At 35.2% G+C, this 13,257-nt stretch overlaps 1 pseudogene; it reads left to right on the top strand.

Annotated features, from left to right (window-relative positions):
* The first annotated feature begins 5,626 nt into the window (after positions 1–5,626).
* LOC102955284 lies at positions 5,627–5,872 on the top strand (annotated as a pseudogene).
* Positions 5,873–13,257: the final 7,385 nt, after the last annotated feature.

Here is a 13,257-nt window from a genome sequence, read left to right as displayed (position 1 = left end):
TGGCTTCTCTCCTTCATATCCTGGAGATTCAGTAGCGAAGTACTTGCTTCCTATCCCCATGACTTTAGACTCTGCTGGACTAGAGGTCTTAGTTCCAAAAGGAGAAATATTTCCACCAGGGAACACAGTAATGATGTCAATAGACTAGAAATTAAAACTACTTCCCGGTCACAATGGATTTTTCATGTGATTGAATCAATGATTAAAAAGAAAAGAAAAAGGTTATTCTGATTCTGCATGATTGATCCTGAGTACCAACGGGGAATTGGGTTGCTACTCCACAATGGACATGAGGAGAAGGAGTGTTTCATTTATATACACAGAGACAAACATGGTTACCTTCCCAGAATTTATTTCTGTGTCAGGACAGATGACACAACACACTCACCCATGAACGTAAATAAAGTGTATTTAGTACTCACAACAAACTGAAGATTAACACCAGCTGAAGGGCTCATACAGGGGTCAGAGAAAAAAGGAGAACAAAGGGTGCTCAACAGGGGAGAGTTCCCACAAACAATCAAGAGGCTGCAACTAGCTGAAATTCCCTTCATACTCAAAAATCAAAGGACGTGTGCTGGGCTTTTAAATTCCTTGGTTGCCCAGATGTGGAGCTTGCAGAGATCTACAAGCTATTAATGGTGAAACTCCATCAAAAATGGAGTTATCCTCTTAATTGTAAGAACATCCCCTATAGCATCTCTTAGTACTCTCATAGCTTGTGATTAAAGTCATTGAAAAAGTACAACAACCCAACAACCAAGGCGAGACTAATAATAATGGCCCAGAATTTTTAGGAATGAATGTTTCAGTAACCCTGCTAGGCAATGTAACAACCAACTGAGGCGCTCACTAGGTATATGAGAACTATGAAGTGAATAGACATTATTCATAAATGTGAACTATGTAACCAGTTCCGGAAACTAGGGCAATAACAGTTATAACAGTTATAACTTCTTTATTTTGATTTGAATGTGTGTGTGTGTGTGTTGTTCTGCATCATTATATCATAGCATAATATGTTTGCTTACTAGTTAACTTTCTAAAATGATATTTATGTACCAGGAAGTCAAAGTGAATTACCTAGTAACAATGAACATCACCCAAAGGTTCAAAGGGGTTTGTATCCTCTTTTGGGAAGAACGGATAGTGTCTAATTTTCAGATATACATGGGATTTGTGTATTACGCTAGGAGAAAGCATGACACAGTTATTGTCTTTATTAGATATTAAGTCTAGTCTTCTAGTTTGAGGAAATGCATATGGGCAGCAATGCCAAGATGGCAAGGGGTAGAACACAGTGCTTTGCAATGTGTCCACTTGCTAGGCTGGACTAGGTTTCCCAGAATTCTCTTCCAAGAACGTTTTTGGTTAGAGTGGACTACAATACAACATTCCTTTGTGAGATCTGGATCCTGGAAGTTAAACAGCAACAACTTTTGTATCACACACAAGTGTTACTCACCTAACTCACCTGACTGGCTTGCAGCAGTGGGTAGGCATGCGATTGCCTGCTGTCCTTAGGATCTTCCTCCAATTTGGCCAAATCTTGGCTCAGATGTGTGTGTTTATCTCCATAATGATGTGTTCTGCAATGTGTTCTGTAGGTCAGAGGCAATACACAATGACATGATTTCAGTCTACACTCCTGAACTTCAGCTCATGCTTGTGGGGCCAACTTTTTCTTACTTTCCTGTAATAAATATCTATCTTTCCGGCTATCTCATCTGTGGATTTCAACTTTTGGCATCAGATGCTAAGACAGACCGTAGTCTCACTGTAAATGCTAAAGTCATAACATTTCATGAAGAAAATGTGGGAGGAAATCTTCATTGTCTTAGGGTAGGGAAAGAATTCTTATGGCAATTTTTAGGAAAACTATTAACAAAATTGTCTAAATTGACTTCAACATAGTTAATAAAAAATCATGTTTTTAAAAAACCACTGTTGATAAAATGAAAGGCAGGTAAATACTGGGAGAACATAACTACAATATGTACATTTTACAAAAACTTCATCTCAAAAGAATATCCGCAACTCAACAAGACAACTCACCTAAATAAAAAAGGGAAAAATATATCAACAAACAATTCAGAAAGAAAATAGATGAAAAGCCAGTGGTTATAGAAAACATATTCAGTATCATTTGTCATTAAGAATATTCATTTAATAAAATTTTAATGCTTATTTATTTTTGAAAGAGAGAGAGAAAGAGAGAGAGAGAGAGAGAGAGAGCCAGGGAGGGGCAGAGAAAGAGGGAGACACAGAATCTAAGGCAGGCTGTAGGCTCTGAACTTCCAGCACAAAGCCTGATGCGGGGCTCAAACCCACAAACTGTGAGATCATGACCTGAGTTGAAGCCAGAGCCTTAACTGACTGAGCCACTCAGGCTCCCGAAGAACATGCATTTTAAAGCCACAATGAAAAACCAGTACATATTCATTAGAATGGCTAAAATGAGGCACACCTCAGTAGCTCAGTCAGTTAAGTGTTCAACTCTTAATTTCAGCTCAGGTCATGATCTCACAGTTCCTGAGTTCAAGTCCTTCATGGGGCTCCCTGCTGACAGCACATTGCCTGCTTGGGAGTCTCTCTCTCCCTCTCTCTGCCCCTCCCCTGATCACCTGTTTTCTCTCTCAAAATAAATAAATATGCTTAAGAAAAAAAAAAGAATGCTAAACTGAAAAAAAGAATGACAATACCAAATATTGGCAAAATATTAGTCACAAAGACTTCTTGGAAATGTAAAATATAGGCACTTTGGAAAACAATTCAGCACTTTTAAATAAGTTAGACATACACACACCTTGTGACTCAGTATATATTCTTAGATATTTATTTAAGAAAGGGAAAAGTTCACAGAACTGTAGGCAGTTTATAAAACAAATTCCCATTGTCCATTGGTCTAGAGAGTTAATATCTAGTAAAGGCCTGGCATCCAGGGTCACTCAGAGTTTGTGGCTCCTTTTTTGTTTAAGCTGAAACAACACAGTCAGTTTTAATATCCCTTGGATAAGTGCTCTTATTCTGGAACATTTCCTTTAAAAGAAAATCTTCAATTTTCTTCTGAGAATATGTTTCAGAAAATGTTTTGTGTGACTTGAAATTGATCCAGTCAAATCAAAATACTAATTACAGTTCTTTGCTTATGACACTTTGCTTCTTCAAAAGACCATAATAAATGATTACTAGGGCAATTTATAATTCATCATCTAAAATTATGCTTGTTTAGTGTTTATTGTTATCATTTCTAAGTGTATAATACTTCTGAAGTTAAGTTTAAATATTGAGGATAGGAGTATGTATTTAGACTGAAATAGATATATGTAAACAGTTTTTATAGATATATTATTAAATGACAGTGTGTAGGAAAAAAGGAAAATAAATGTACCTAGTTTTCCTTTTGATACTTATTGAGTATATTAGATTTAGCTTGTTTGTGAGTACATATTGAGGTTGACTGAGAAACATAAAATTGAGTAATATGTCCAACTCTTCCTTATTACATTAAAAAGTGGCTGCTAAGCAGTACCCATATTTAAATATTGGTCAAATCACTATAAGCGCATCATTTGGAACTTACAGAATTCTCACAATTTTTTAAAGTTTATTTATTTATTTTGAGAGAGAGAGACAGAGAGACAGAGAGACCAAGAGCAGGGGAGGGGCAGAGAGAGAATCCCAGGCAGGCACCGCACATTCAGTGCAGAGGTTGACGTGAGACTTGAACTCACAAACCGTGAGATCATTACTTGAGCTGAAATCAAGTCAGATGTTTAACCAACTGAGCCACCCAGGTGCCCCATAATTCTCACAAATTTTAATTTACTACTTAGATATTCTGTACAAATTAAGGAGAGACAAACTGTAACAAAAGTTTACTGTATATTTAAATGTAAAATTAACTTAAATACAAGACTTTTTCTTTTTAATTTGGAAGGGTCAGATGCTCCTAAAATTATACATAAGATGCATAATTATACATAATTATATACAAGAATTAAAATGTTTAATGTATCAGCTATAATCAACATAAATAATGTGCAAGTGGGGAGGAACTGTAATTGATTTAATTATGTTTACTATTCTAATTTCAAAACAAGAGGCTATTTATGGAGTTGTCCAAGCTCTTATGTTTCATTCTCAAGGTACCTGTACAGATGAGAGAGAAATATCCAGGTTTTGACACAGAACCATTGTACTCCTTTTTACTATTCTCCACTCCCTCTTACCTGGCAGGATTCTGAGAACATTTGTAAATCACTGCCATCTATGTAGAAAGACACATGATGGCCCACAGGTCACCAGGGGAGGTTGTAAACAGGCAAGTCTTAGTAGTCATGTCAGGAATGTCATTATTCTTGGGCAAGTGGGGAATAGAATGAATGGATCCAGCTCATCAGGAATGAAATTCACTGACTTATGTGATGGGAAATAAACAGTAGTGAAACTTCCAGAGGCAACCACTCAGTTTATGTACATCTTCTATGTATGTATTTTTCTCAAGTGTACAAGGATGGTAGGTTATCGTCTTCATTTAAATGTCTATCCAGGCCTAATGATCAGTGAACAAGAGTCTAGTTTTTTGTTTTGTTCTGTTTTAATTGAGCTTTAACCTCTGCCTATAATGCAATGTTTGGCCTGGAGTTATGCTTAATATATTTTTCATTAATTAAATCAATATGGAGATAAGTGAATAAACTCACAGGTGTTTCTTCAGGCAAAATACAAATCTTATCTAGCAAATGATTTTTGTTCTACCACTTTATTTGTAGTATTTCAAATATTAAGGAATTTTTTATGTTGAAACAATTGATTTCATAATAAGTAACTTAACTAATGCTAATTTATTAAAGTTATACAAGTATCTGAAACAAGGCTTAGTTGTTTGCTTTTTTCTAGAAGTTTTGTGGTTTCATGTCTCATGTAGTATTTAGTTGTTTGTCTAAACAATGTCTGTCACAATTTCTGTGGTGTTGGAACAAAATTAGAAATAAAAATATTTTTTATCTTAAAGCTTTCTATTTAATTATTGTATAAACTTAAGGATAAATGCTGTAACAATTTAAGAGTGTACATATCATGCAGACACAATAGTTTATGCTGCAATATATATACAATGAACAAATAATTGCCTGAAAAGATGTTTTTATATATGTTGTTGAAAAATGTCATGACTCTTGGACATTAAAACAAATTACTTAATTTTTAAGTCAAACTATCTGGTCTTACTAAGGCAATAAGTTTCCTTTTAGAGATATGTGTTTAACTTCTGTTTATATTTACATAATCACTTACTATCTTATGTGTACTGTAAATTTCTAAAAATCCATCACTTAGGCACCCTGATCTCTAATAGTTATCTTTTCAATAACAAGAGTTTTAGACTATGAGAGCTATAATTGATCACATAATGACTACTCCATTCATCTACATATTCGCAATGTTCTCAAATATAACATATGGAAATCTCCAGGTAAGCAGAATATACACTTTTAAAACAAAACAACACAAATGACAAGATGTCAGATCTCTTTCGTGTAGGCCGTTGAGGCGTTGCCCAGGCCTGGCAGGGATGTGTGGCCTGCCGCACCCCCTTTGCACACCCTCTCTGGTCTCGCACATGATGGCCCACAAGCAGATCTACTACTCGGTCAAGTACTTCCGGGAGCACTGTGAGTACCGCCATGTCGTGTTATCGAGAACTTTCCAAACAAATACCGAAAACCCATCTGATATCTAACGAGGAGTGGAGGAGACTTGGTTCAACAGACTCCAACGGAGGCTTGGCTGGGTTCAGTATGTGATCTAGGAGCCAAACCTGCATATTCTTCTCTTTAGATAACCTCTTCCAAAAGATCGGCAAAAATGAAGTATCTGGGGATCATCGATTAAATCTTTTTCAACTGTAATGTATATGTGTATATTAGGTAGTATTCAGTGAATACTTGAAAAAGTGTACAAATCATTCACCCATACCTGCACGTGAGCTGTATTCTTCACAGCAACAGAGCTCAGTTAAATGCAGCTGCAAGGTTACCGCACAGTGTTTAAGATGAAATTTCTTCTGGTCAGTTTTTCTCTTAAGATAAGTATCTGTTTGACTTTGCCTGTTACTTTTGGTAAATAAAGTTTGTATGCTGCATTCATCAAAAAATTTTTTTTTGTATATCTGTAAATGTGTAAGATGCCTTCAAATAGTTATTTTGCCCAAAGTGTTTTAGCAGATTGTCATTGTAAGTATATATGTATAAAAACCACTTAAAAATTTTTTAACATTTATTCGAGTGACAGAGACAGAGTGTAAGCAGGGGAAGGGTGAGAGAGAGGGAGAAACAGAATCTGAGGCAGGCTGCAGGTTCTGAGCTGTCAGCACAGAGCCCGACGCAGGGCTCGAACTCACGAACCGTGAGATCATGACCTGAGCTGAAATCAGACATTTAACCGACTGAGTCACCCTGGAGCCCCTAAAAACCACTTTATTTAAATATACATAATAAAACTGAATTCACTGACTGCATTTGTTTATAGCTAAAGACCTCTCAAAGATTTCAATTGTTTTCTTTACAAATTTGGGGGTGGAAATCCAACATCTAATATAAGCTAATAAGAGTAAATTAAGTCAAATATCTAGGACTCAAAACTTTACAGTAGCATCAATCAATCAATCAATCCAAACACTGATAGAAATATAGACTTAAAGGTCTGTGGGCGGGGGGTGTTCTAACCTATAGAAAATCAAGAATAAGGAGTACAGTGGACTTCTTGACAGAGACCATGTAAATAAAAAGATAACAGAGTGAAATGTTTAAACTGTTAGAAGAGGGACACCTGAGTGGCTCAGTTGGTTAAATGTCCAACCCTTGTTCTTGTCGCAGACCATGACCTAATGGTTCATGAGTTCAAGCCCCGCATGCGGCTCTGTGATGACAGTGCAGAGCCTGCTTGGGATTCTCTCTCTCCCTCTCTCTCTGCCCCTCCCCTGCTTGCACACACACTCCCTCTCAAATTAAATAAATAAACTTAAAAAAAAGTGTTAAGAGACGTAAACAAAACAACAACAACAAAACCCTAGAAATCTTTATCCAGCAAAATTACCATTCAAGAGTAAAGCAGAAATAAAAACTAAAGACTTCCCATGTCTTTTTTTTTTTTTTAAAGAGAGAGAAAACACAAGTAGGGGAGAAGGGCAGAGTTAGAGAGAAAATCCCAAGCAGGCTTCATGCTCAGCATAGAACCAGATGTAGGGCACAATCCCACGACCCTCGGATCATGACCTGAGCGGAAATCAAGAGTCAGACACTCAACTAACTGAGACACCCAGGCACCCCAAAGACTTCCCACATGTTGAGTTTGAACTCCACGAGTAAAGAAACCAAGTCATGTGGTCTGACAAAACCCCAGTACATAAAATTATACCCAATGCATATTTTGTTCTAAAAAAAATGCTTAGGGGAGGAAGGAGGTCATCAAGGTAGAAGGCAAAAAAGAATGCAGGAAAGAAGGAGAAATGGAGGGAAGGAAGAAGGGAATGAAATTAATGTACCACATAAATCTTGATGTATGCCTTAAATAAATTGATGCATGCTGGTGGACTTATTCAAACAGGTTAAATGTAATGGAGTAAGTTGGGAGAATTTTTGTTTGTTTTCTATTTAGTTTTTGAGAATTTTTAAGGTAGTTATCGCAGATATCTAACAATTGATGTAGACATCTAGGTGGGGATCCCACTTTTCATTTTCATTCACCTGTTTATAGTATTAATTAGCTTTCAACATGAAGAAGATCATTTAGGAAAAAGTAGAGAATTAGAATAGAAATTTTCTTAGGAACAAGCCTTGAAGAACTCAGCTACAGAGTGGGATACAAAGGCAGCTCTCAATTAGCGGCAACAATTGCAAAAAACACTAACTGAATTACAAGTTTAAGAAAAAGAAAATCAACATTAACGACAGAAAGCTGTTTTATTTGCATTATACTACTGCCCTAAAATTGGTTTAGGAGTAGAACTACATGTGCACCCTGGCGAAATATTTTGTCTGAACTACTGACATGTTACAGAAGAAGGGGAAAGACACAGAACTTGAGATTAGTAGCTTTAAAACAAAAGATATGAAGAGGTAAGGAAAGTCTGCTCAGTCTACCTCTCTATCCTAACATTAATTTGAATTGAGGCTAGAACAGTAGGGATAGAGCCTACATGTCAACCAGCTCTGCCCAGAGGATGGATCCCCATTTCACCCTGCAACTGAAAACCTGATCCTTTGGTCGGCTATGACTTGGAGGAATGAAGCAGAGACTTCTTTTCTGAGATGAGATATTGAGAACTGGAGACACTGTCCTCTAGCTAGTGTTCGACTGACTACATCTAGAACTGAAAGCAAATCTCTACTGAAGGAATGTTTCCCTACTATAGGCTTGTAGGACTTGAAAATATTCAAATCAAAGTGTGGATTTGCAAAGATCACCTAGAATAAGATAAGGCAGTCTACTACAAGTGAAATTTGGCTAAAGATGGAAATGATACGTTTAAAATACCAAAGTCTGAGTGAATTAAAGTTATGCTATAAAGACTATAAAGGACATATGCATGGAATTTTTGAAGAAACAAAAGAAACAATAAAAATATTCCTTCAAAAGATTATTAGGAATTAGCTCTCTTAGAATGGATTTTCTATATGTAAAGTATGTAACTCAATATATTGGTTAAACAGCATGTTAAAATGGACTAAAACAATCTCTACGTCAAAGGCATTCAGATTCAAATTATGAAAAAAACAATAAGATACATGAAGGATAAATTGAAATTTAATGTATATTATCAGTATCTCAGATGCAGAGAGCTGAAGGAATGGAGATAGAATAACACTTAAAAAGATAATATTTGGGTTTTATGCTGTATCCGAAACAGGATTAATAAAATGGAACTCAAGCCCAAACACACCGTGTGAAATTACAAATCGCCAAAGACAAAAACAAATATTTAATGCAGCCACAGAAGAGAGAGATTATGTGAAAGGATTGAAAATTAAAATTGCAGCAAAAATAGATGACCAAACAGGGGGATACTGTCATCATAAGGTTGAGAGAAAGTATTAATCTAGAATATATACCCCAAAATATCATGTTGGATGCTGTCCTCTTCACTCACACTTCTTGTGCTCCGGGTTCCTGAAAATTTGTGGTGAGCATCAATCAGCTCTCTCCGAGGAATCTACTGCTACAGTTTCAGCCACTGGGGATCATCAGCTGGAGATCGGAGGATGGAGTTATAGAAGTTAAGATAATTACTCCTTAGTTTTTTTTTTTTTTTTTTTTCCTCTGCAGGTTCATAGGTGATGGAGTTTCTTCTTTCAAAGTCCTCAAATCATTTGCATTTGCCCTTTACTACCCCTATAGCTCTTCCTGGTTGTAGTTTCCTGCCTCATCAGCTCTCCAGGCCTCGAGGAAGAATTTCTCCCTGCTGTTTCTAGCCTCAGAATGCTTCATTAGACCTAGCTGATTTTCATGATCTGATCACACTTTGGCACATAGTCTATTCTGTATTATTTCTTCTGAATACGCATTCTGTTCTATTATGACACCATTAATAGTATCATATGTCAGGATTTAAATAGCAATATGTCATGATAGAGTTTACTGCTAGAAAATATAATAATGGGATATCTAGAGAAGAAATATCAGGAAGAAGAAGAAACTTAATAAAAAAGAAAAAGCTATATACAAGGTCTTTAGAAACTTTTGTGAATCATCTGAATAAAGTCTAGTGCCTGTAAGAAAATAGTAATAACAATATTAACAAGAACGCTCAATATTCCATGCGGCTAAAATAACTCAAATGCTGACCACAAATATTAAGGTATTTGGATGAAGATGATCATAGTTAAACTGTTCTAACATTTTTAGTACTGAGAAGAGACCTTTAAATTTCAACTTTGCTAAGTTAAATATGGCAAAATTTTGAATCTATTACTAGACATTCTATGTACAAACTATAAATAGTAGATATAAATAAATATGAAATTAAAAAAACAGACAACATTCAACCATCTCAAAAAAATGAACAGAGGGAAAAAGAAGTATAGACAAAGGATCACAAATAAACCAGTCACAAAAAAAAAAAAAAAATACATGGGGTCCCTCGGTGACTCAGTCAGTTAAGCATCTAACTCTTGCCTTCAGCTCAGGTCACGATCTCCCAGTTCGTGCATTTGAGCCCCGCATCAGGCTCCATGCTGACAGTGTGGAGCCTGCTTGGGATTCTCTTTCCTCTGTCTGCATCCCCCTGTCTCTCAAAATAAACAAATAAACTTAAAAAAAGATAAATATTGCATAATCCCATTTAGATAAGATACCTAAAATAGTGAAATTGATAGCATCAAAGAGTGTAATGGTTGTTGCCAGGGAGTGACAGAGGGAGAAATGTGGAGTTATTAATTCATAGGCATAAAGTTTCAGTTAAACATGATAAATAGGTTCTAGAAATCTTCTGTGCAATATTTTACCTATAATTACACCTAAAATTTGGTTAAGAAGGTAGATCCCATGTAAAGTGTTCCTACCACAAGAAAATCGATTCTAAAAAGTTTTATTTTATGTAAACTGTTATAAGAAAAAATAGAAATGTTTCAATAAGGTACTAAGTGTTAAAGAAAATAAAGCAGAATTTAAAATCAACTCAGACTGAAAATCAGTGATGGATGGTTTGTAGGGGGTCGCTTACGAAAGAGTGGCACAGACAGGGTAGGACATGTTACCTTTTTTTTTTTTTCCCTTGACAACACTGAACAGAGCCAGAAGCCAAAAATGAAAAACAATATGTAGTAAACACACCATAAAAAATAGAAGCCTCCTTTTCACAGGATATATCACAGCTATGAAGAGATGGTCGAGAATTCATGGAGTGTAGTTATGGATTCAGTCAAATGGGTGAATGTACCCTGAAGGAATATGGTTCATCTTTTTATGTCCTCAACAACCTGACTTCCTGAGTCTTCTTTATTTTCCTGGGAAACTACATTGGACACAAGGACCCTCCATACTCAGTGGGCTGGAAAGTTGATGGTCTTCATTTTGTCAGGCAGTCAGGAAAGGGGTAGTGTATGTACATTGGTAGAAGCAGGCACAAAGAGGTGATTCTTAGAAAATCTCACTACTAAATCTTAGGTAATATAAGCACTCTGCAAATCTTGTCCAATACTAATATTTAACGTGGCATTTTGAGTTGTCTGGGTTAACCTCCTTGCAGCCTCAGCTTTAGAGTTAAGGCAGGGTCTCCAAAGGCTGAGAAGCGAGGAAAAATGTCTGTCTAGACTCTCATTGTGGGACTCACCAAACACATAAGTTATATTTCAAACACCACAGCTGAGAACCTTTAAACAATTCAGGAGTGAATATTCTTTACTCACAACAATGAAAACCTAACTAGACAGGCTATTCTTGGACAGGTTCTCTATGTACAATTTTTGCTGATATAACCAGAGCGTGACTGCAAATTCAGGCAGTACTTATTTCAACTTTGTTTATCACCCTTTACCTCTTAAGTGTTTAAAGTACCCAGGAATTGCTTACGTAGGTTGCACAGAGAAGTCAAAATCCTGTACGGCAGAAACTTTAAATTGTTCCCACTTATTTGTTCTTCTTGTTTATTATACCTGCCTCCTTCCAAAAAGAATTTGAGGCAGCAATGTGTTGCTTAGTTACTGGTATGTAAGTTATAAATGACAATTTAGCTGCCAGGGAGTTTATAATAATAGCAAACCAAAAAAAAAAAAAAAATGAATGGTAAGGATATTTCTCCTTATATGCGCCCATAAATAATTGCAATCCACTCTGAATTAATAGAATGAAATGAGCACTTTTAAAGAGGAGAAACAAAGTTCTATTTTTATCATCTTTTAAACACCAATTATGACTTTTAAGACTCTTATATATATGCTAATAAGATTAAGTAAAAATTCTGTTATCTGCAATAATAGATATCCACAATGACACTACATTTTATAGTGCATTTCAGTGTATTAAATTTTGAGAATTATAAATTTTTCTGAAGGACTATAAAGAGGTAAATAAATATTTTAGTATGACATATTTCTTACAAAATTATTTCTTTAAGGTTTCCTATTTCTTGGCCTAATATCTTATTTATTAAAAAATTAAAATCTCTTTAAATGTTTTTATTCTTTTCATAAATATAAAACTACTATATTGTCTCATTAATATGTTGTATTATATTTATGGACATGATGTAATTGTAATTTTTATTGTATTAAACTTGCTATAGTGTCTTTACATGTACTTGTTGGCTTTACAATTTCAAAAACTCAGTTTTATCTTTATAGCTCAAATTATCAATCTCTAAAAGAGGGCAAATTCACTAGTGAAGTTAATTTGAGACTGGCTGATAAGTTAAAATGGCAATTTGTCTATGTAAAATATGTTAACAGGTATCATCTGATCACTAGAATGGAGGTGTAGTAAATTTATGATCCCAAAAGTAGTGTAGGTATAAAAATAGTTCAACATTCATAGAAAAGAAGAAAGAAATGTGACTTATCTTAAGGTAAATTTCCATCCACTTATCTTCATCTAGTGAATTTCTCTTCTCTATTTCAGGGATGAATCCGTTGCCTACAAATAAACCATGGGTTTAAGACACGTTATTTGAGAAGTAAAAACCAATACATGACTTTTTGCTTACTTTTTCTTAAGCATAAAAAGCCCATCATTTTTCTCTGTTTAGGGGTAAAAAACATGTAAGAGTTTTCAGTATTGTATATCTATATTTTACTTTGCCTAGGTTATAGCCATATGTATAATTCTGTTTTAGAAAAGCCTCCTTATTTATACACCCAAAAAATCACCTACAAACCACAGCTAAAGATGTATTAATTTTGGGAATATCCCCCCAATATCCATGTTATAAGTAAATCCTGGTTATTGTACCAAAAGTGACAACTCTTAAACTTATATTCATACTTTAGAGCTTTTTTGTGTCTGGGATTTAACTTCACACATATTACTTGACCTTTTAATTTTTCAAAAAAATACATTTTTAGGTTAACAAAACATTGTAAAATATTTGCTGTCTTAAGCAATTAGATTGCCTCAATTTATATGTGGTATATTATTATCAAGAGCACTATATATCTGTAAGTCACTAACGTGGTGAATGAAGCCAGTAATTAGGAAAACAAAATTAAATAAAATGCAGTATCTGTAGGCTTATTCTTGGCTTTGGTGATGGATATGTTAATT

This window comes from Panthera tigris, chromosome A1 (genome assembly GCF_018350195.1).
Source record: "Panthera tigris isolate Pti1 chromosome A1, P.tigris_Pti1_mat1.1, whole genome shotgun sequence".
NCBI classification, from domain to species: domain Eukaryota; kingdom Metazoa; phylum Chordata; class Mammalia; order Carnivora; family Felidae; genus Panthera; species Panthera tigris.
Note: the sequence above shows the minus strand (reverse complement) of the source record. Positions and strands in the feature narration are given on the sequence as shown.